At 44.4% G+C, this 21,487-nt stretch overlaps 1 protein-coding gene across 1 annotated transcript in view; it reads left to right on the top strand.

Annotated features, from left to right (window-relative positions):
- SACK1B (scaffolding CK1 anchoring protein B) overlaps positions 1 to 21,487 on the top strand; it is a 166,560-nt gene that overhangs the window by 129,217 nt on the left and 15,856 nt on the right. The window lies entirely within an intron of this gene.

The raw sequence follows: 21,487 nt of genomic DNA, 5'->3' as shown, positions 1-21,487 counted from the left end.
TCTCGGGCAGAGGCTACGCTATACTGACTATTAATGGGTGCATATGTGACTACGTGTCTGCGTGTAATGCGAGGGGCCATGGGCCTACCATGGTAACAGGAGCAATGAATTACTTGCATGGAGACAGAGAGGCCGGGCCCTTTGCTCTGCAGCCGGGGAAATGTTTATCTATTCTGCTAGACTGGAATGTGTTTTCGAGGAGCTGAACTCGGCTATACTGATAACTTGAAGGCAAAATACTGTCTTTGGCAGGCAAGCAGGCCGAGCCGGGCACCGCTCGCCGCGCAGGGAGTAGGACAGAGGTCAGGGAGGGATCCCACGTTGCAGCTTTCAGGAGACAGAGAACAGAAAGGACTCGATGGCAGAAATCAGGGCCTAGCTCTGCAGGGTTAGGAAAAACGTAAAAGTGCACCATGAAAAGACGTTGGCAAGGCATACTTAGAAACTGAATTATCGATCCATTCATGGTGGATCTGAAAGAGGACATGTTAACGTTGGACGCAAATGTATTTGCGTCTTCATAGCAGGTCGAGGAGGGAAGTTACATGCACTTTAAGCTCGTACATGGAGACGGTGGGGTTCACGTTAGGGGACACAATTGACTATAAAAATTTATATTACCTCAATTGGCACTGTTAGTGTAATGTTCGGGGGGCTGCCCTCCCGCCGTGACAACTGTGAGGAGCCCTTACAACACAATGCTGAATAACGAGGCACACACAGTATTGCGGTGTGGCGTGGACTGCCTTACGATCCGCCCATCTTTATTTATAGACACGCTCACGCCAGCCGGCATGAGCGCAGGGGAAGTGAACTCTCAGTGAACGCCAGTGGTAAACGATGGTGCACTGTCACATCCCATCCTAACTCACTCCTTGACTGGACCTCAAAAGTCTCATGGTTCACTTACATGACAGGCAAAGTCTCTCAGATAAGTGCTCGGTGGAGGATTCCCCCTTAGGGCGTACCTGGAGGGGCACCGGCCGGTAGTGGAGGCAGGGACTAGAGTGCTGGGTCCGGGAGGTAGACAGGGGTTTTGCAGGCAGCCTCCGGACATGCCGGTGTCGGGGTAATCCCTGGATGGTGGCTGTCCACTTCTTGGGGCTCCCCTTGGCTGGCTTTGGTCTCCTCAGTGTGGTCTGCAACAGCAGGGGGAGGTTTGGGCATGTCCACTTGTTTGAACCACAAGATGTTGCGGGTCACTGTTTCTCACTCGTTGTCATTAGTCACCATGGTCCCTTGTCTATTGATCACTTTCCAGTACCACTCTTCGTACCAGGTCCAGCATTTTCCCCCAGGCCTCCTGTCCTTCATGATGACCGTGTCTCCTTGCTCTAACTGGCGGAATGCCGCTCTCCGAGCTTGGCTAGCAGTGTTATTGCGCTTCTTTCTCCTGAGGACACCTCTTTTGTCAAATGGGGGAAAAGACCACCCCGGCACAGTGGGGAGACCATCTCAGCGGGCGCCGTGGAACATTAGCGCCCAGTGCGCTTGGCGTGTTGAACAGTGCGGTGTGCTCCAATACTCCCGCAGGAAACTCTACAGTTCTTGTTCTGGGTTGCTTTGCTCTGCAACGGTGATGCAGAGGGTTTTGTTTATTGTTCTTATGAGGCGTTCAATCTCTCTATTGGCCTGGGGCCACTGTGGGGTGACGCGCCGGTGTGAGATGCCATGGTGGTGAATGAACTCATAAAGTTGTGTCCTTGGAACAGGGGCCCATTGTCGCCGCGGAGTTCATCCGGACATCCAAACATGCCAAAAATCTTCTCTGGAGCAGGGCCAACATGAAGGAAGGCGGTTGACTGCACGACTTCCTCCACTGGGTTCTTTGAGTAGCTATCAGTGAGGGCTAGTGTGACATACCCATCAGGGAAGCTCCCAAAATCTATGCTCACTTTTTTCCATGGGCGTCGGCCGTGTTCTTCTGTGAGTATGTGTGCTGGCCTTTTGGGCCCGCTCGTTAGCTGGCAGGACAGGCACTTCCGGACTGTCTCTTCTACTTGAGTGTCCATCCCCGGGAACCAGACCTTCTCCCTCATGTGGGCCTTCATCTTTTCCACTCCTTGGTGCCCCCATGGGCGAGTTGCGTTGCCTATAGCTGCAGGGATGCCGGGATGACGATCTGGGGTCCTCGGAGGAGAATGCCCCCTTGGGTGAGGCTTAGTTCGTTGTGGACCCTCAACATGTGCATCAGGCTTTCTTTCTCTGGGCTTGACCAGGTGTTTGCAGTCTGCAGGAATTGACGCCTCAGCCCTCCTTGGATAGTGTCCCGGACCTTGATCATGACTGGGTCTTGCTAGGCTGCAGTAGCTACTTCCTCGAGCGTCGGTGCTCGGGGGCACACCAGTGCTACGATAAGGTTCAGGTGTGTCTCTGTGTCATTACTGCTGGGTTCTCCATTGTCTTCTCCATTTGTGTCTGGGTGTCATGACAGAAAGTCGGCTGGGTTCTTGGCGCCGGGCTGCTAAACTACATCTATGTCTTAGTGCTGGAGCCCGATGGCCCATCTTTCGATGTGTGGCGGCGGGTGGGGCGCTGATCCTTTGAATATCGGCACCAGTGGTTGGTGATACATGACTAAGGTGAATTGGTGTCCGCATATGTATAAGTGGAAGTGTCTGCAGCCCCACCGAATGGCTAGGGTATCTCTCTCGATTTGAGAATATCCCTTCTCAGTTGGGGAAAGTTCTTTACTGGTGTATGCTAGGGCTGCACAACGCCCGAACTCTTGTTCTTGTGTGAGGACGGCCCCTAGGCCCAGGGGGCTGGCGTCTACTAGTTTTTCTGTCTTCTTAGCCGGGTCAAAGTACACCAGAGTGGTGTGGTCGAGAAGTACTTTCTTGACTGCTTGGAATGCCGCCTCTTTGGCTGGACCCTGGCGTCTGCCGAGTGAGGATTCGGAGGGGCTCTGCAAGGGTGGCCAGGTCTGGAATGAAGAGGCCACAGTACGTGGCCATTTCCAGGAAGCTGCGTACTTCCGCCACAGAGAGTGGGGTTGTGGTCTTGATACTTGAGATTTCCGTGAATCAACCTGTATACCCTCTTGGGTAAACGTGTATCTGAAGAATTCTATCTTCTGTTGGAACAGTAGGTACTCTCTAGGAGTCTCTTCAGTGTGGCTCTTAAGTGTCAATAGTGTTCTTCCGCTGTCTTGGAGTTAATGAGGATATCGTCACTCACGTTTAGGACGCCGGGTAGTCCGACCAGGATTTCTTTTACAGCATTCTGGAATATTTCTGCCCGAGAGGATATGCCGAAATTCAGCAGTTATACCTCTGGAAGCCTAGGTGCGTGCTGAAAGTTGTTATGTATTGACTGTCTTTGGGAGGGCTAGTTGGTGATAGCCCGCATTCAGGTCCAGCTTCGAAAACCATCTGGACCCATTCAGGTCTGCTAAGATGTCATCTATAGTCAGCGTTATGTGGCATTCACGCAGAATGGCCTTGTTGGGGAGACACATGTCAATGCAGAGTCCGATCTTCCCCGGTTGACACGGTTTTTCCGCGATTACCATCAGTGACATCCACGGCGTGGGCCAGGACACTCTCTATGACCCCTTGATCTTCGGGCTTTAGCAACTCTTCCTCCACCAGTGGCCGTAGGTGGAAATAGATTCTCCAGTGTCTTAGGGCATTGGCAGGACGGTCAGGTCTTTGTGTAGTCGGATGGGGGCTCTCTTAATCTTCCCTAGCCCCTTGAACAGGTCTCCAAACTGGCTAAGTAGTTCTTCCGTCTGGTCTGCTTGTAGTCTCTTGGCGAACATTACCACATCCAGGTCTTCAGCTGCGTGGCCACTGAGCAGCGTGTCTACCTCCTAGTTAGTGACGTGGATATCAATGGTGATTTTGGTGTCTTCTGACCGCACTGGCATGGTCATTTTGCTTTGGAGAGGCATTGGCAAGTCGCTTCCATAGGCGAAGATCTGGGCCTAGTTCCGGTCTGAGTCTTAACTTGTTGTATTGCTAGACCCTCATTACAGTCACTGAAGCTCTGGTATTGATTACTGCATTGACTTCCGTCCCTGCGATCTGTACTATGCAGCGGGGTTGGGTTCGCCTCCTGCTCTTCAGGGCTCAGGTGAATGAGATTAGTGTTGTATCTTAGCAATGATGTCATTGTCTCATGGTCACTGTGCTCACTGGATTCCAGAGTGTGGAATCCAGGGAGCAGATCAGAGATGCACAGATGCTGAGGAAGTTGGTCCTTGAATGCTCCTGGGGTTGTTGATTGAATAAACTACTTCTTCTCACTTAACCACTGTACTCCAAGTCATTTCAGTGGCCACGAGGATGGGATTCATTTTAAGAAGAAAAGAAGACTTGGATTGAAGATTTTTTTTCTACTAACTGAAGATTTCTTCATACAACCCCAGGAAGCCTGAACATTTATAAAAGTTTCAAGGTACCTTTATTATTGTTATCGTTTTAAAACTAATGAACTCTTATTTTGCGCTCATTTTGGATTTTTTTTTGTATTTTGAAAACCTAAATCCAATTTTCAAACCGTTTTTGGCATATAAACTGTTTTTAACATGTCAAAATAGCATACTGCATCGTAATCTTAATGCCATTTGTAGAATACGAAGAATCTTCTTCTTTTCCATCGCTTTAAAGACTACTACTTTTCGTCATTTTGAAAATGCTGAGGATGCTAACATCTTACTTCGTTGCTGTATTCAAATAATGCCGCCGTGTTGTTTGTTGTCGCGTGTACACCGCGCTGCCACTCAGCGCGTCTAACGCTGATCACCGGCATTCTTCTCCACATCGCGCTATCATTCAGCGCGTTCAACGCTGCATTCCTTTTCTGAGCTACCGCGTCATCGCGTTGCCACATCAGCGTGTTCAACGCTGCAGTCACTGCATCATCACGTTTGACGCTCCGCAAGCGGCCATTTTAAGTAACCTTGGCAACCAATGCTACTTCACTCGTTCAGACGTCAAAAGTAAACAAAAAGGATTATTTCACTCGTCGGACTCAATTTTCATTCGGCAAGTCTACAATTCATTATTTATAGTTGGCATTATTAAAACGTTATCATTTATAAACAAGATTATTTAATTTTTTCTTTTTGAGAAAACATTTTTCCATGAAGTGAACTTAAAACAAGAATTGAACATGGAACAATAAGTACAAATGTGATGAAATAAACGCCTGACAACAGTTTCTCAAGCTAATATCAGTTATTGACAACGGTGACTACATTAATTATTTTAGTTATTTATTTTCAAACCACTTTGACAACGGTGACTACATTAATTATTTTAATTTATTATTTTATTGCATTTACTAAGTGTTATTTTATTATTTTAATTGTATTAAGTCATTATGGATGTTTCATCTTCTGTAGTTGCTCCTCCCAAGTTCCTGCAGTCTCCTGGTCCACCTTCTATGAATTGGGAAGACTGGTCAGAATCCTTTGAGACCTATTTAGAAGCCATAGGCGGTGATGTATTTTTACCATCTAGAAAATTAGCATTACTTAAACATAATTTGGGTGTTGAAGGCAGAAAAGTTTTAAAAACTTTACCTGTAACAAATCGTGTTGTCTCAACGGTTATTGATAATGATGAAACAAGTGAAACTAGTGAAACCAGTTCCAATGATACAGCTATTGATGTATATTCTGATGCTTTAAAAGCATTAGAAGAGAATTACGGTAAGAAAACGAGTATAGTTGTTGAAAGACACAAATTTTTCTCTAGAGCACAATTAGCTGGTGAAAATGTACAACAATATGTGGCATGTTTAAGAACCTTAGCCATTACATGTAAGTTCAAAGATTTACACGAAGAAATAATAAGAGATCAGTTTATAAATAGAATTAAAAACATCAAAATTCAAGAGCGTTTACTTGAACTAAAAAATCCATCTCTACAGAAAACTCTTGATACAGCCAGAAAAATGGAGAATACGTCTCACTATGTCAAAGAGTTAAGTTCTAAGGATGAATCTAGTAATGTCAATGCTGTATCTACAGGCTTTAGAAAAACTGATTATAAAAGCGATAACAAAGAAGTTAAACCTAGTTTTTCCAAAAATAAATCCAGTTTTTCCAAGAGAGTCTGTTACAGATGTGGTAGTCAGAAACACACTGCTGATTTCATTAAATGCCCAGCTAGTAAGGTTACATGCATTAAATGCAAAAAAATCGGTCATTTTGCCAAATGGTGTAGAACTGGTGATTACAGTAACTGGAAGCGTTCTGTAAATCTCGTAGAATCTCACCTTGACAGTGATGAGGAAGTAATTGATGGCAATGAAAATGATATTGAAGTGATGATGTTGCAAGATGATTTTGTTAATGATATCTCTGAAGATTATTGTCCGCCTAAATGTGAAGTATTGATAAATGATGTCTACATGATGCTGTGGGCAGATTCATGTTCACCGTACACCATCATTGATAAAAACATGTGGGAAAGTGGTAACAAGTACACCTTAGTAACAGCTGATGCAAGACCTAAAGGTTACTGTGGAGTTAGATTACCTGTCATTGGCTATTTTGAGGCCAAAATAACTTTCAAAGGTAGATCATGTTCTACCAAAGTTTATGTTGTTGAACAGGGACGTGCTTTATTGAGTTGGATAGATCTTAGAAAAATGGGGTTAGTTCTAAATCCTAATCATCCTGATCAAGTAGTCTTAGCTGATGATTATCTTGAGCATGTTTTGGTAACTAATGAGGATCCATCTTCTAAATGGGAATCTGTTTTTCCCAAATTGTTTAGTAAAGAACTAGGATGTTTGACCAAATTTGAACACAAAATTATTTTAAAGGCAGACAATACTCCATCTGTTCATAAAGTAAGGAATGTACCATTTGCCCTACGGAATCCTTTGAAGAATGAATTAGACAGGTTATGCAATGCCAAAGTAATAGAACCTATTGAAGCTTCAAATTGGCTTAGTCCCATCGTTTTGGCTCGCAAACCCAATGGAAAAATTAGGATGTGTGTGGACCTGAGGGACTTAAATAAAAATATCTGGGTTGATAGATATCCTCTGCCACACATCAATGAAATGATTTCAAGCATTAAAGATGCCATGTTTTTCTCATCAATTGATTTGTCAAACGCATATCACCAAATCAAATTACATCCTGATTCTAGGCATTTAACATCTTTCATTACACCTGAGGGTGCCTTCCAATATCTCAGGATGCCATTCGGATTGGCATCTGCATCCTCAGTTTTTCAGAGAGTCATGTGTAGCGTCCTGAAAGATGAACCTAATGTAAGAATTTTTCAGGACGATGTTCTTATCTGGGGGAAAGACATACTTTCTCATGATCAAGCTGTACACGGTGTGTTGCAAAAATTACAGAATGCTGGTCTAACTGTATGTGGGGAAAAATGCAAGTTTGGAGTCAAAGAAATTGATTATCTTGGTCATACCATCTCCAATGAAGGGGTTAAACCTAAAATGAAACTTTTAGATGCCATTGAAAAAGCACCCCACCCTATTAATAAAGATCAGTTGCGATCATTTTTGGGACTTGCGGAATACTATTCTAAATTCGTCCCAAACTTTGCTGACAAGGTGCATAATTTAAGATTGTTGATGAAAAAAGGCGTTTCTTTTGCATGGTCAACCTTGTGTCAACAGGCTTTTGAGAACATCAAAAAAGACATCACAAAAGCAGTGGCTCTTAAACCTTATGATCCTGATCATACCTCTATAATTGTGGTGGACTCAAGTGCTTATGGTTTGGGTGCTGTCCTTATGCAAAAGCACAATGAAGCTGAACGTATCATAGCGTTTGCATCTCGCACACTTAAGGGTGCCGAACCTTCTTATTCCGTTATTGAAAAAGAAGCTTTAGCATGTTGGTGGGGTGTAGACCATTTTAAAACTTTTATTTGGGGCACTTGTTTCGAATTAAGAACAGACCACCGACCTCTTATTGATATCTTCACAACTAAGGGTGCTTCAAGAGCCACTCCCAGAATAGCCAAATGGTTATATAGACTACAGGAGTACAACTTCCAAATAAATTATGTTCCTGGTCATAAAAATATTAATGCAGACTGTTTATCACGCCTCCCCTTGCCGTGTGACAATGATGATACTTCTGAGGATAAAGATGAATGGTTAGTTGCCAGCATCGAAGAATCATGTAATAATGCTATCAGCGAACAAGAGTGGGTTCAAGCTGTGACTGATGACACGTTATTACAACAAATCATTAATAATTTACATGTTGGTGTAGATCTGTCATCCTTGGATAAGTGTATCTTAGCTGATTTTAAGATGGTTTGGCCAGAATTATCTTTTCATGATGGTATTCTTAGGAGGGGCGACAGATTAGTTGTACCTGCACTTTTGCGTGACAAACTTTTAAGTTTGTTACGCGAAGGACACAGTGGAATGACTAGCATGAAGAGAAGGGCAAGGAATGACTTTTGGTGGGCTGGAATGGACAAGGATATAGACAGGTGTGTTAGAAATTGTCTAGCATGCATGTCTAGTGACAAATCTCACAAATCGCATGAAACCACTATTTCGGCAACTCCATTTCCTGAAAAGCCTTGGGATAGAGTTGCCATTGATATTTGTGGTCCTTTTCATGTCAAAGGTATTGAAAATAAGTTTGCAATTGTCTTGATGGATTTTCACTCTAAATGGCCTGAAGTAGCTTTTGTAAGGGATATCAAAGCTTCCAACATAATCGAATTTTGCGATGGTATTTTTCGCAGAGAAGGGTACCCTAGCACTATTTTATCAGATAACGGCCCGCAATTTATAGCCGAAGAATTTTCCGCTTATCTTAAAAAAGTTGGAGTTAGACACATTACCACCTCTGTATATAATCCTAGAGAAAATGGTTTGATAGAAAGATTCAACCGGGTGTTGAAGGAATGCATCCAACTTGCCAGCAACAATAATGATAACTGTAAGGATGCTGTCAAGGAAATGTTATGGTGTTACAGAAATACCCCTCACACAGCTACGGGAATATCTCCGTTTTCTTTATTAAAAGGGCGTGAGGCTGGATCTAAGGTTAAACCTGTATGGATGCTTAAAAACATTTCAAAAGTGACTGATGGTAAGAATCTCGCATCTAAGGTTCAACAATATCAAAATAAATATGTTCAGAATCACAATTCTAAGATCATTTGTAATACTAATGCATTTAGGGTTGGCGACTGGGTACGCTCTCAATTAATGGGCAATCGGAAACCTGGTTCTTCTAAATGGTCAAAACCCAAACGAGTTATTTGTGTAACAGGTAATATTGTAAAGCTAGATGATGGCAAACAGTGGAATGTGAGGAGCATTACAAGATGTAATGATCTAGAGTGCAAACAAATGGATGGTCTGGTAAACATCTCTGCAAATACATCTGTAGAGAAAAGAGATGATGTACCCATTTCTATGTCGGTATCTACTAGACCTAAATGTCGACCAGTTTGGATGAAGGATTACATATGTCCTTGATGGTGTATTTCTCATATGTATCTATATAAAATGTGTTTTTAGTTTTCATTGTAGTTTTGTTATTTTATAGAAAGGGAGATGTGTTGTATCTTAGCAATGATGTCATTGTCTCATGGTCACTGTGCTCACTGGATTCCAGAGTGTGGAATCCTGTCCTTATGCAAAAGCACAATGAAGCTGAACGTATCATAGCGTTTGCATCTCGCACACTTAAGGGTGCCGAACCTTCTTATTCCGTTATTGAAAAAGAAGCTTTAGCATGTTGGTGGGGTGTAGACCATTTTAAAACTTTTATTTGGGGCACTTGTTTCGAATTAAGAACAGACCACCGACCTCTTATTGATATCTTCACAACTAAGGGTGCTTCAAGAGCCACTCCCAGAATAGCCAAATGGTTATATAGACTACAGGAGTACAACTTCCAAATAAATTATGTTCCTGGTCATAAAAATATTAATGCAGACTGTTTATCACGCCTCCCCTTGCCGTGTGACAATGATGATACTTCTGAGGATAAAGATGAATGGTTAGTTGCCAGCATCGAAGAATCATGTAATAATGCTATCAGCGAACAAGAGTGGGTTCAAGCTGTGACTGATGACACGTTATTACAACAAATCATTAATAATTTACATGTTGGTGTAGATCTGTCATCCTTGGATAAGTGTATCTTAGCTGATTTTAAGATGGTTTGGCCAGAATTATCTTTTCATGATGGTATTCTTAGGAGGGGCGACAGATTAGTTGTACCTGCACTTTTGCGTGACAAACTTTTAAGTTTGTTACACGAAGGACACAGTGGAATGACTAGCATGAAGAGAAGGGCAAGGAATGACTTTTGGTGGGCTGGAATGGACAAGGATATAGACAGGTGTGTTAGAAATTGTCTAGCATGCATGTCTAGTGACAAATCTCACAAATCGCATGAAACCACTATTTCGGCAACTCCATTTCCTGAAAAGCCTTGGGATAGAGTTGCCATTGATATTTGTGGTCCTTTTCATGTCAAAGGTATTGAAAATAAGTTTGCAATTGTCTTGATGGATTTTCACTCTAAATGGCCTGAAGTAGCTTTTGTAAGGGATATCAAAGCTTCCAACATAATCGAATTTTGCGATGGTATTTTTCGCAGAGAAGGGTACCCTAGCACTATTTTATCAGATAACGGCCCGCAATTTATAGCCGAAGAATTTTCCGCTTATCTTAAAAAAGTTGGAGTTAGACACATTACCACCTCTGTATATAATCCTAGAGAAAATGGTTTGATAGAAAGATTCAACCGGGTGTTGAAGGAATGCATCCAACTTGCCAGCAACAATAATGATAACTGTAAGGATGCTGTCAAGGAAATGTTATGGTGTTACAGAAATACCCCTCACACAGCTACGGGAATATCTCCGTTTTCTTTATTAAAAGGGCGTGAGGCTGGATCTAAGGTTAAACCTGTATGGATGCTTAAAAACATTTCAAAAGTGACTGATGGTAAGAATCTCGCATCTAAGGTTCAACAATATCAAAATAAATATGTTCAGAATCACAATTCTAAGATCATTTGTAATACTAATGCATTTAGGGTTGGCGACTGGGTACGCTCTCAATTAATGGGCAATCGGAAACCTGGTTCTTCTAAATGGTCAAAACCCAAACGAGTTATTTGTGTAACAGGTAATATTGTAAAGCTAGATGATGGCAAACAGTGGAATGTGAGGAGCATTACAAGATGTAACGATCTAGAGTGCAAACAAATGGATGGTCTGGTAAACATCTCTGCAAATACATCTGTTCACTGTGCTCACTGGATTCCAGAGTGTGGAATCCAGGGAGCAGATCAGAGATGCACAGATGCTGAGGAAGTTGGTCCTTGAATGCTCCTGGGGTTGTTGATTGAATAAACTACTTCTTCTCACTTAACCACTGTACTCCAAGTCATTTCAATTAGGTACGTCTCCCCTTCGTCATCTGATGTGGACTTATCTCTTTGATAGGCTGTTGGCTCCCTCTTCTTTCCTCCGGGTTGTGATGCTAGAGAGACTTGCGATAGTTGTCAGACCATCCTTCTCATGTGGTTCGGTCCATTCCCTTCATTGCGCTGTGTTTTCTTCCAGCACAATGACGCGAAGTGGTTCGCAATGCCACAGTTAGTGCAGGTCTTCTTTTGGGCCCGGCATGCCTGTGTGGGATTTTCTTCGTACCCACGGTGGTTCTTTGGGGTCTACGGCTGGCGATCACGTGGTCTGTAGGTCTTGTTTCGTGTTCGGACTGCGTCAGCCTTTTTTGCTTTGTTTGTCACGCCCTTTTCCGCCCCACGCACCAATGCCATGTCCATTTCTGCCGCTCATGCCACCGACAGGTTGGGAGACAATGCCAGTATGAGGATGTCGTTCATCAGTATGTTCGGCTGCCTGAGTATGAGGCCTCGTAGGACTTTGCTATGTATACCAAGGATTAGCTCGGCTCTGATTTCTTCCATGGCTCAGTCTCCCGCGAGGTGAGTGGTGGCTAGTTTGTTGAGCCGCGTGTGAAAAGCATCCACTGACTTGCCCTCTCTTTGCTTTGCTTGCCTCAACTTAAAATGGTCAAAGTCAGGGTTCATTTGGGGATCGAAGTGAGCATTTCGGGCATTGACCCCTGCAGCGTAGCCCTGTGTTTGGCTGATGTTTAAACAAAAGGTAGATGTCCTCCCCTGCATAATGGAGCAGCAGCGAATGTTTCACTGCTCCATCCTTTTCCCTCGTAGCGATGAAGTAGTTATTCAGGTGGCCAAGCCAGATCTGCCACCTTGGGGCAGCCGTAGCGGGGTCTGCCGACTTGCTGAATGGAGGCAGGACTCTGGAGGGTGGGTGATGTGGAGCCGCTGGCAAAGGGGCCTGGGTAGTGTCATCTTGATCCCCCATTGTGCTAAACGCAGGTTCAGATGAGTGGCCTAGCAAGGACGCTGGCTTCTCTTGGTGGGCCTAGGCGTATGGGTGCTGGCGCAAAGGCTCTGGGTAACGTGTGGGTCCACATGTGTGCAGATGTGTGGTACTCACCAAGCTGGTATGGGCCAATACAGTGTCAGCTTCCTCTGGTACATTCATGACCACCCCATGTAGCGTGTAACCGAAGACCTCCTTGGTGGATGCGGATGCAGGGGAGAGCAGCTGTGCCCGTTGCTGTTACCAGGTAGCTGCTTGTGTCGGAGACGAGGCAGGGTAACTTGGGGTGTCACCATGTGGGCCTGCAACACTCTGGAGGTGTCTTTGTTGCTTTATTGTTGTGAGCTGCAAAGCTCAGCAGGGCAGGAGCAGGCGTATGTTGCATCTCATCCTCGTCGCCAATGCAATGTTTGGGAGGGCTGCCCTCCCGCCGTGACTGCTGCGCGGGTCCGTTACAGCGCGCTGATGAAGAACAAGGCGCACACCGTATTGCGGTGTGGTGCAGACTGCCTCACGGCTCCGCCCATCTTTATTTATAGACGCGCTCACGCCAGCCGGCCTGAGCACAAGGGCGGTGAACTCTCAGTGCGTGCCAGCGGTTAACGCTGGTGCGCTATTTGTCACACTTAACTAATGGGGGATTGACTGCTAATGATCCACGCCTGTGTATGAGTTCAAAGTCGTTCAGAGATGGGGTGAATCCACTCAGAGGGTAAAAGCACAGGTTCAAGTTTAAGTCCAATGCACTGTGGCTGATTCAGTCGGGTGGGCGGCTTAGGTCCTACCACCGCTCCCCGTCTTGTGGATTACACGTAAAATAACACGTTACCATGCCCAAGTTTAAATACACCTGCAGCAATGTTCCAAAAGGTGTTGTCTCAATTTGCACTTTTGAGTCTTTTTGTGTGGGATGGTGTATATATCGTGTGGGGCCACAGGCGTGGGTGGGGACTATGGGATATCAGCAGGATAGCGAAAGTGCCTGAGCCTACACCGTTGCCCTGCTGAGATCAGAAGTAATTTAAGCTAGCCAAAGGACCATCGAGAGGAGGTGAAGTTGGTGACAGGTGGGAGTCATGGACAGAGTCATTGAGGCCCAAAAACTTGTCCAGGGCAGTGTAATTTCTGTGTTTAGAAGACTGAGGATAGCATGGGCCTAAAGCACGTAAAACTAGTATCATATCCTGTAATCACTAATCTCTACTGGCCAAGACATTGCCCAGGGCCTTTTCTTCCGGCTAAACTGGTCCTGCTCATTTGAGATTCGACCGGAGCAAGTGGAGTCTAGGGCTTTGAAAGGATTAGGGTTTGCTATGTATTAGCCCAGTTTATCAGTGCTTGATATCAGATCAGACTGTGTTACTGCACATCCGGACTGAGAGAGAGAGGGAGACGCACCCGCGCACGCTCACACACACACGCACATATACACGGACAGACACGCACACACGTTTCCTGCAACAGAACGCAACATCTCGTGTTCCGATCGATATTAGAGAGCTGTTATGCAAAATCGACATTTCAGCTGTCAGAATTGAGCCAACGAGGCTCGAGCAGATTTTCTCTGTATTGCCTTTAACTGTCACGGTTCCCAGATAGTCACATGACAATTTCACGGTGAGCAACAGACGTGGTTGAGTGTAAATGGTGCGTTACTGACATCAAGGTTAATTCCGCTGCCACCTGCCCGCCCGCCCCCCGCCCGCCAAGCTCCGCTCTGATTCTGCAGACAACGTGTTTGTTTCGAAGCAAGAACATGATTTCGTTTTTATATACTTTCTGTGCATTAGACGCTCATGTAGAAGAAAATAGACAGCAGAGGAGCGAGGAACGATTTAGAGAGAAATAAAATAGGACAGTGACACGCACATGGTGACAAACACATTATAATAAGAGAGAGAGCAAAGAGAGTAGGCAAGGAAATCGGAGAGGAGCAAGTAAAATGAGCAGCAGATTGACAGACATGAAAGAGAGTAGAGAAATAAAAAAGAGCACAGACTATATGCACAGGATTGTAAGGCAAATAAATACATAAAACACGAGATGGGCGGCACTAAGATATAAGATCAAGAAAGTACAGAATCATGTTGTTTGGGTGACGTCGCAGGCATCATTTTTGAAGGAAGGGTCATAATGGGAATTATGATGAGCAGTATGTTTTCTTAAAAAGGGTGGCAACTCCAGCCGTGATAATCATGGACTCCACTACTACTTTGAACGTGTGACAGCCACATTTATTTCCAGGCCTAGCAGCAGCTGCTACCGCTGCCCCCTCAATGATACCAGAAAAATACAATGCAGATAAATGCTACCCCCAATCTATCTAAAATATTCCAATCCAATAACATTTGCCAAGTCACCCAAGTAAACAAGCAATTACAATGCAACGCTCTGGCCTTTGCAAAAGTTAGAGCTATTGGCATTGTAAATGACAAAATTGTTATTTATGTGTTGGTTTTGAAAACAGATAAATAAATGGCATTGTCATTTACAATGCCAATAGCTTAATCTCTCGCAAATGCAAGACCGATTGCATTTGCACCCACACACACACACAGAGCCACACACACACACTCTATGAGTGTCACACACACATACACAAAGTGCCACACACACACACAAAGAGTGCCACACACAGAGCGCCACACACACACACACACACAGCGCCACACACACACACAGAGTGCCACACACACACAGAGCACCACACACACAGAGCGCCACACAGACAGACACAGAGTGCCACACACACACAGAGCGCCACACACACACAGAGCACCAAACACACACACAGAGTGCCACACACACACACACAGAGTGCCACACACACACAGAGCGCCACACACACACAAACACACAGCGCCACACACACACACAGAGTGCCACACACACACAGAGCACCACACACACAGAGCGCCACACAGACAGAGCGCCACGCACACAGAGCGCCACACTCACAGAGCGCCACACTCACAGAGCACCACACACAGAGCCACACACACAGAGCGCCACACACACACACACACAGAGCGCCATAAACACACAGAACACCACACACACACAGAGCGCCACACACACACACACAGAGCACCACACACACACAGAGTGCCACACACACACAGAGCGCTACACACACAGAGCGCCACACACACAGAGTGCCACACACACAGAGCACCACACACACAGAGCCACAGACACAGAGCCACACACAAAGAGCACCACACACACAGAGCCACACACACACAGAGCGCCACACACACACACAGAGCACCACACACATATACAGAGCCAAATACACAGAGCCCCAGGGCATAATTCCAAGAGCCTGCAAAGGCTCGAAGCATAGGAACCAGGGAAGTCATCACCCCAGGCAAGCCATGTCAAAGAGGGTGAGGGTGTGAGGGTGAGAGGGTGAGAATGTGAGGGTGTGAGGGTGAGGGGTGAGAGGGTGTGTGAGGGTGAGAGGGTGAGGGTGTGTGAGGGTGAGGGTGTGTGAGGGTGAGGGGTTGTGAGGGTGTATGAGGGTGAGAGGGTGAGGGGGTGTGGGGGTGGTTGAGGGTGAGAGGGTGTGTGTTATCATGACATGCCTTGGTGAACATACCAACCATGGGGTTTTGCAGGAATATCTAATATGCTTACATTTTGCATTATATTACTGCAGTTTTTCTTTATCTAACGTCTTCTAATTTCGTCTGTCAAAGGAATGGATGGACCCAACTCCATTTAATGACAGATTGAAGCTTTTCACGTGGTACATTGGTGCTAAACAACGTTGAATTACTGAAATATATAATGTAAAAAATCAACAAAAATATGTATATATATATATATATATATATATATATATATATATATATATATATATATATATATATATATATATATATATATTGAAAAACGTATGTAACTGAAACGAGACAAGATGCATTACCCATTTGGCCGGAAGTAGTCGTAATCCCATTGTGAAATTACAATTGCAAATAGTGAGGGGGAAAAAAGTCATCCAGTTAATGTTTATGATAAACTATTTACCTTAGCCCACGTGTTTCGGAATTAAGGAGCCTGTGTCTTGGGCTGGGCGAGTCGATCTTGCACTTAGAGGACGTAGTACTGTAAATAAGAACATGTTTTACCCATGTGTTTTGGATTTGAGTGGATATATGTGGTGTGGATTGGAAATAGATGGTTTGGAATTGTTAGTGGTGAAATTGTGTGTGTTGAAATTGTGGAATTAATTTTTCTAGTGGAATTATGGGGCATAGTATGTACTGGAAATTAGTAGATATTAATTATGTGGTATTAAGTGTACTGGAATTATGTGGGATGTAATTATGTGGAATGGCATTTTGTGTGGTGGAGTAGTATGGTGTGGTGTTTAATTATGGGGTATACCCACCATTTCACTTCTGCACCAGGACAGCATAAGTAGAATGGTGGGCTTTGTCAGACAGTGAGACTCGGAGTTTGCTGTTGTGCTGAGCAGCTGAAGGGATCCTGGGTCCACGTGGAGGAAGAAACCAATTAACCAGGCCAGAGTGGCAAGTTTGCTTTAACATCTTCTTTGCTGCACAACAGTGTGTTGCTTGGCCAGGGAGCAGTCTGCTGAGCCTTTGGCTTTCCCTCCTATAGTGCTGCCTGATATGTAATTGAGTCCACAGACCCACCAAAAGCACACACCATTGTAGATTGAGGACATCCCACAAAGTGACTCCCCTCCCTCACCTTCTCTCTCATCACTGACTGCTGCCAAGAGGATTTAATCAGTGAGTAATGCAGGTACTTCCCAGAGTAGTCGCCTCTCCATGCTTAGACCTAAGGCAGGTTGCAATCGGCACTGCCCTGAATGGAGATGGTGTCTAGGAAGTCAACGTTCATGCTTAAAAAGCGGTATAAATCGGAGTCGCCGGTCTCATTAGTGCAGCCAGTGTAGTGTCACCAGAAACACAAGATGCAAGGGGCCTGAAAGTAGTCTACTAATTGGAATGTTTTTGAGTAGCCGCAGCCTCGCAGCTGATTAATGTGTATGAAGCAGGACACTAGTATGTGCATATGCAGCCGATGGAGCATAGCTTGCTCAGTTCAAAACCTTCTTTTTTGTTGAAATCTACAGATTATCAAATGTGGAAACTACATAATTATGCAGAGAAATCTACGGCCGCAAAATCGCATAATTCCCTTCTGCTTATAAGTAGCCCGACCTTGGCAGCAGTGTTGTGCATAATTTTAACCACTCTATCCAGACTCTTCTCTCAAAGCAACGTTACACAACAAGAAATCTGATGCTCTGACTATGCTCATAATTCCACTCAAGAGATGTGTTTATTCTGCAGGTGTAGGCTCCCGGAGGAGCTGTGTGCGTCTGCGAGACTCTCACGTAACGGCGCACGGCATTGTGCTTGACTGGATTTCACTGGTTCCCCAGTGTGCACCGACTCTGTCCCAAGAGGCGTTTCCCAGCCGAGTTCAGACTCTTCCTGTATTGGGTGGACTCTTCCCTCGCTATAGGCTCCCCGAGGTTCAGCCATTCTTTCGTCACAGAGCGCATTTCCCAGCACCTGCCACTCAACTGACAGGAATGGCTGAAGCCCGCCTCCCTCGGAATATCAGACCAGAGCAGCTGCACACTGAGCCATTTAGTGCTCACTATCCTCCTGCAGTAGATGCGCTTCTCTTCATTTTAGGGTAGGACGTGGGTATGCAACAAGATATTGAGTTGGTAAAACAATGAATATTCAGCCTGCCACCTTAGAAATGGCCATTGCTACCACAACATTTCCACAGTTAGGTGTCAGGCAATAATAGACGCCAAGTGTTTATTTAGCAGATCGTTGGTTACGTAATCTTTATTCAGATGCCCACGGAGGAACGGTTGAAGGAAGTGCTATAACTAAACACCCAAGCCCCAGGCCACCCTAAAAGTAAAGACAAACGCAAGAGGTTGGTGGACGGTCAAAGTAGCTTGGCTCGGTGTGCTGCTGCACGGTCTGATTATTCCGAGGGAAGCGGACAGCAGGCACTCTTGTCCGCGAGGAGCAGGGGGAAGTCAGAACTGCACAAAAGCATATAGTGAGGAGCCGCCTGCTAGGCTAGAACCCGGTGCCTCTTGGACCTTAAACGCTCCCTGCTCCGGTGTGAGGGACTGGACAGGCAAACAAGCGCTGCCATTTGTCTGTAAGCCCCGTTCTTTTGCGATTGGGGGCGTGTTTTTGACTTGCTTTCTAAGCTGTAAACAACAGTCAAAAACACGCCCCCCAGTCTGAAAAGGACAGGGCTTACAGACAAATGGTTCTTCTTTCTATCTAAGCCCCGTCCTTTTCAGACTGGGGGGCGTGTTTTTAACTGTTGTTTACAGCCGAGAAAGAAAGTAAAAAAACACGCCCCCCAATCTGAAAAGGACAGTGCTTAGATACAAAGAATGACATAACTTGGACCTCTTCTCCAATGGCTGGCCACCATTTAGGAGGCCAGCCAATGGAGAAGAGGGGCGGGTTCAAGCCCCACTACTAGAGACATAAGATCTGCCAGCGAGACTGCGCATGCGCAGCCTAAGCTAGCCGAGACCTAAAAAGGAACCTATGATGTTTTTTTACTTCCTTACAGAGTCTTGTAATTTCAACTCTTGGCATGTTTGTATTTCTTGATACATAATGTTACGAAGCACTCAGAGCGACATTTTCCAAACAGCAGATTGTTGTTGGTTAAAATACTGGCCTGATGAAAGCTATTATTTTTTAAGTGGTTTGCAACAAGATTTATTTTACTACTATTCCCAAATCAGTTGATACAGGCCACCTGTGCCAAATGTATATTCTGCATTTCCAAGTTGCCTGCACTCCTGAGGCTGTGTCAACTTAATTGCATTTCATGAAGTGAAACTGCCTGCACTTTAATGTATTTAAGGAGTTTGTAGTCCCGAATATGGTGTATATAATGTGTGCACCTCTTATGAATCACTAAAACTTTATTCTTTCTATACAAGCCAAACATTAGAAAATCTAAAGTAATACTTCTTTATTACATTTCTAAATTATGCACCACCTTCTAATTATTATACCTCGCACACCCCTAGGCACAGTTTAGTGAAACTGGTAGCCACACTACATTAACTAGAAATCACCACTCCACCATGCACTATGTTTTCACAAATGATGTGAAGCGTTCTTATGAATGCTAGGATTTCAGATGCAATGAGTTATGTAACATGAAATGGTATAAGCTGTGAATGAATAAGGCATGGGTTGTTCACTACACTGTATATAGAGGTGCACGAGTTATATTAATTTGAAGGTGCAACATATAATTTTAAGGTATAACTCTAACTTTAGACATTTTAATGTAGAATGGCATGGAATGGAGTGGGGTAAAGTGAAGTGGTATAGAGTTGAGAATCATTGAGTGGAGTGGTGTGGAGTGAAGAGGCTTAGAGTGGCATAGAGTGGAATGACTTAGAGTGGAGTGACAGAGTGGGAGTAGCGTAGAGTGGAGTGGCATACGAGAGTGGTATGAAGTGGGGGGCATACAGTAGAGTAGTGTAGAATAGAGTGGTGTAGAGTAGAGTGACATAGAGCTGAATAGTGTACACCGGAGTGGGGTACACTGGAATGACACATGGAGTGTATTGATGTACAGTGAAGCGGTGTAGAGTACAGAGGCATAGAGCTGAGTGGTGCAGAGTGGAATAGTGTGCAGTGGATTTCCGTAGAATGGAATGATGCAGGATGGAGTGGCATAGAGTGGAGTTTCATACAGTGGAATAGCCTAGAGTGGAGTGGCATAAAGTGGAATATCATAGAGTGAAGTGGCGTACATTGGCGTGGCATAGAGGGAAATGGCATGGAGCCGATTGCGTACAGTTGACTGGCGTAGAGTGGAATCCCATATTGTAGAGGTTTTAGCTTGGAGTCATATACAAAGAGCATGTCAGAGAGTAGAGTGGAGAGGTGTACAGAGCTGAGTAGCGTGTCATGCAGAAGAGTGGAGTGCTGTAGAATGGAATACTGTAGAGTATATTGGCATGCAGTGGAGTAGCATAGAGTGGTATAGACTAGAGTGGCACTGAGTGCAGTGAGGTACAGTGGAATATCGTACTGTTGAGTGGTGTACAGTGGAGTGGTGGAGATTGGAATTACAAAGAGTGGTATAGTATAGAGTGGAGTGGCATATGAAGTTAAGTACAGCGGAATAGCATTGAGTGGAGTGGCATAGTATGTAGTGGAATAGTGTGCAGTGCTGTGGCGTATATTAGCGTGACGAGATTGGAGTAGTGTAGAGTGGAGTGGCATAGAGTGGAATAGCATACAGTCGAAAAGAGGACAGTGGAGTGGCAAAGAGTGGAATGGCATTCACTTCAATAGCGTAGAGTGGAGAGGCGTAAAGTGGGGTTGTGTACAGTGAACTATAGTGCAGAGTGGAGTTGATTAGAGTGAAATATCGTACAGTAGAGTAGCATACAGTGTAGTGGCATGGAGAGGAATACAGAGGAGTGGCATACAGTGGAATACCGCAGAGTGGAATAGTGTACAGTCGCAAAGGAGAGTGGGGTACAGTTACATACCATTGAGTGGAGTAGTGTACAGTAGAACAGCATATAGTGGAGTGGCGTAGACTGTAGTGGCGTACAGTGGAGTAGCATGTCATACAGTCAAGTGAAGTAGTATAGAATGTAGTGGAGTGACTTTGTTTACAAAACTAAAAGACAGCCAAGCTGTTTTCACTACACTTTGTCTGTGTTCTGTGTTAGGGCCTTAGATATCAGTAAGTAGCAGTTTTTATTATTTTTCCCTCCCAATTACCACTTTATTTAGTTACAATAGGCAAGAACATTTTATCTGTATACATTTTTTGTAAAATGTTTATTGACTACTGTGCTAGTAAATAGAAAGTAGACCAGTAGTTACAGAAAAAACAGAAAAATATCAAAAAAGCAAAAAATACATTGTAGTACACACTATTAGTTGAGATATAGTGTAGTACAGTGTATTTTTATTGTTTTAACATTATTTTTATGTTTTATTTCTTTAAGTAGTGCAGTGATTTGTAGGTATTATCAGAGTTCTTTGAAGACTTTTTGTAAAGAATCAAATATGTTAAAAATGTACAATAAACTTTAGTACACTTTATCTGTGAAATAT

This window comes from Lissotriton vulgaris, chromosome 6, assembly GCF_964263255.1.
Source record: "Lissotriton vulgaris chromosome 6, aLisVul1.2, whole genome shotgun sequence".
Taxonomy (NCBI): Eukaryota; Metazoa; Chordata; class Amphibia; order Caudata; family Salamandridae; genus Lissotriton; species Lissotriton vulgaris.
The sequence above is the reverse complement of the archived record's forward strand: the minus strand, read 5'-3'. Positions and strand labels throughout refer to the sequence as shown.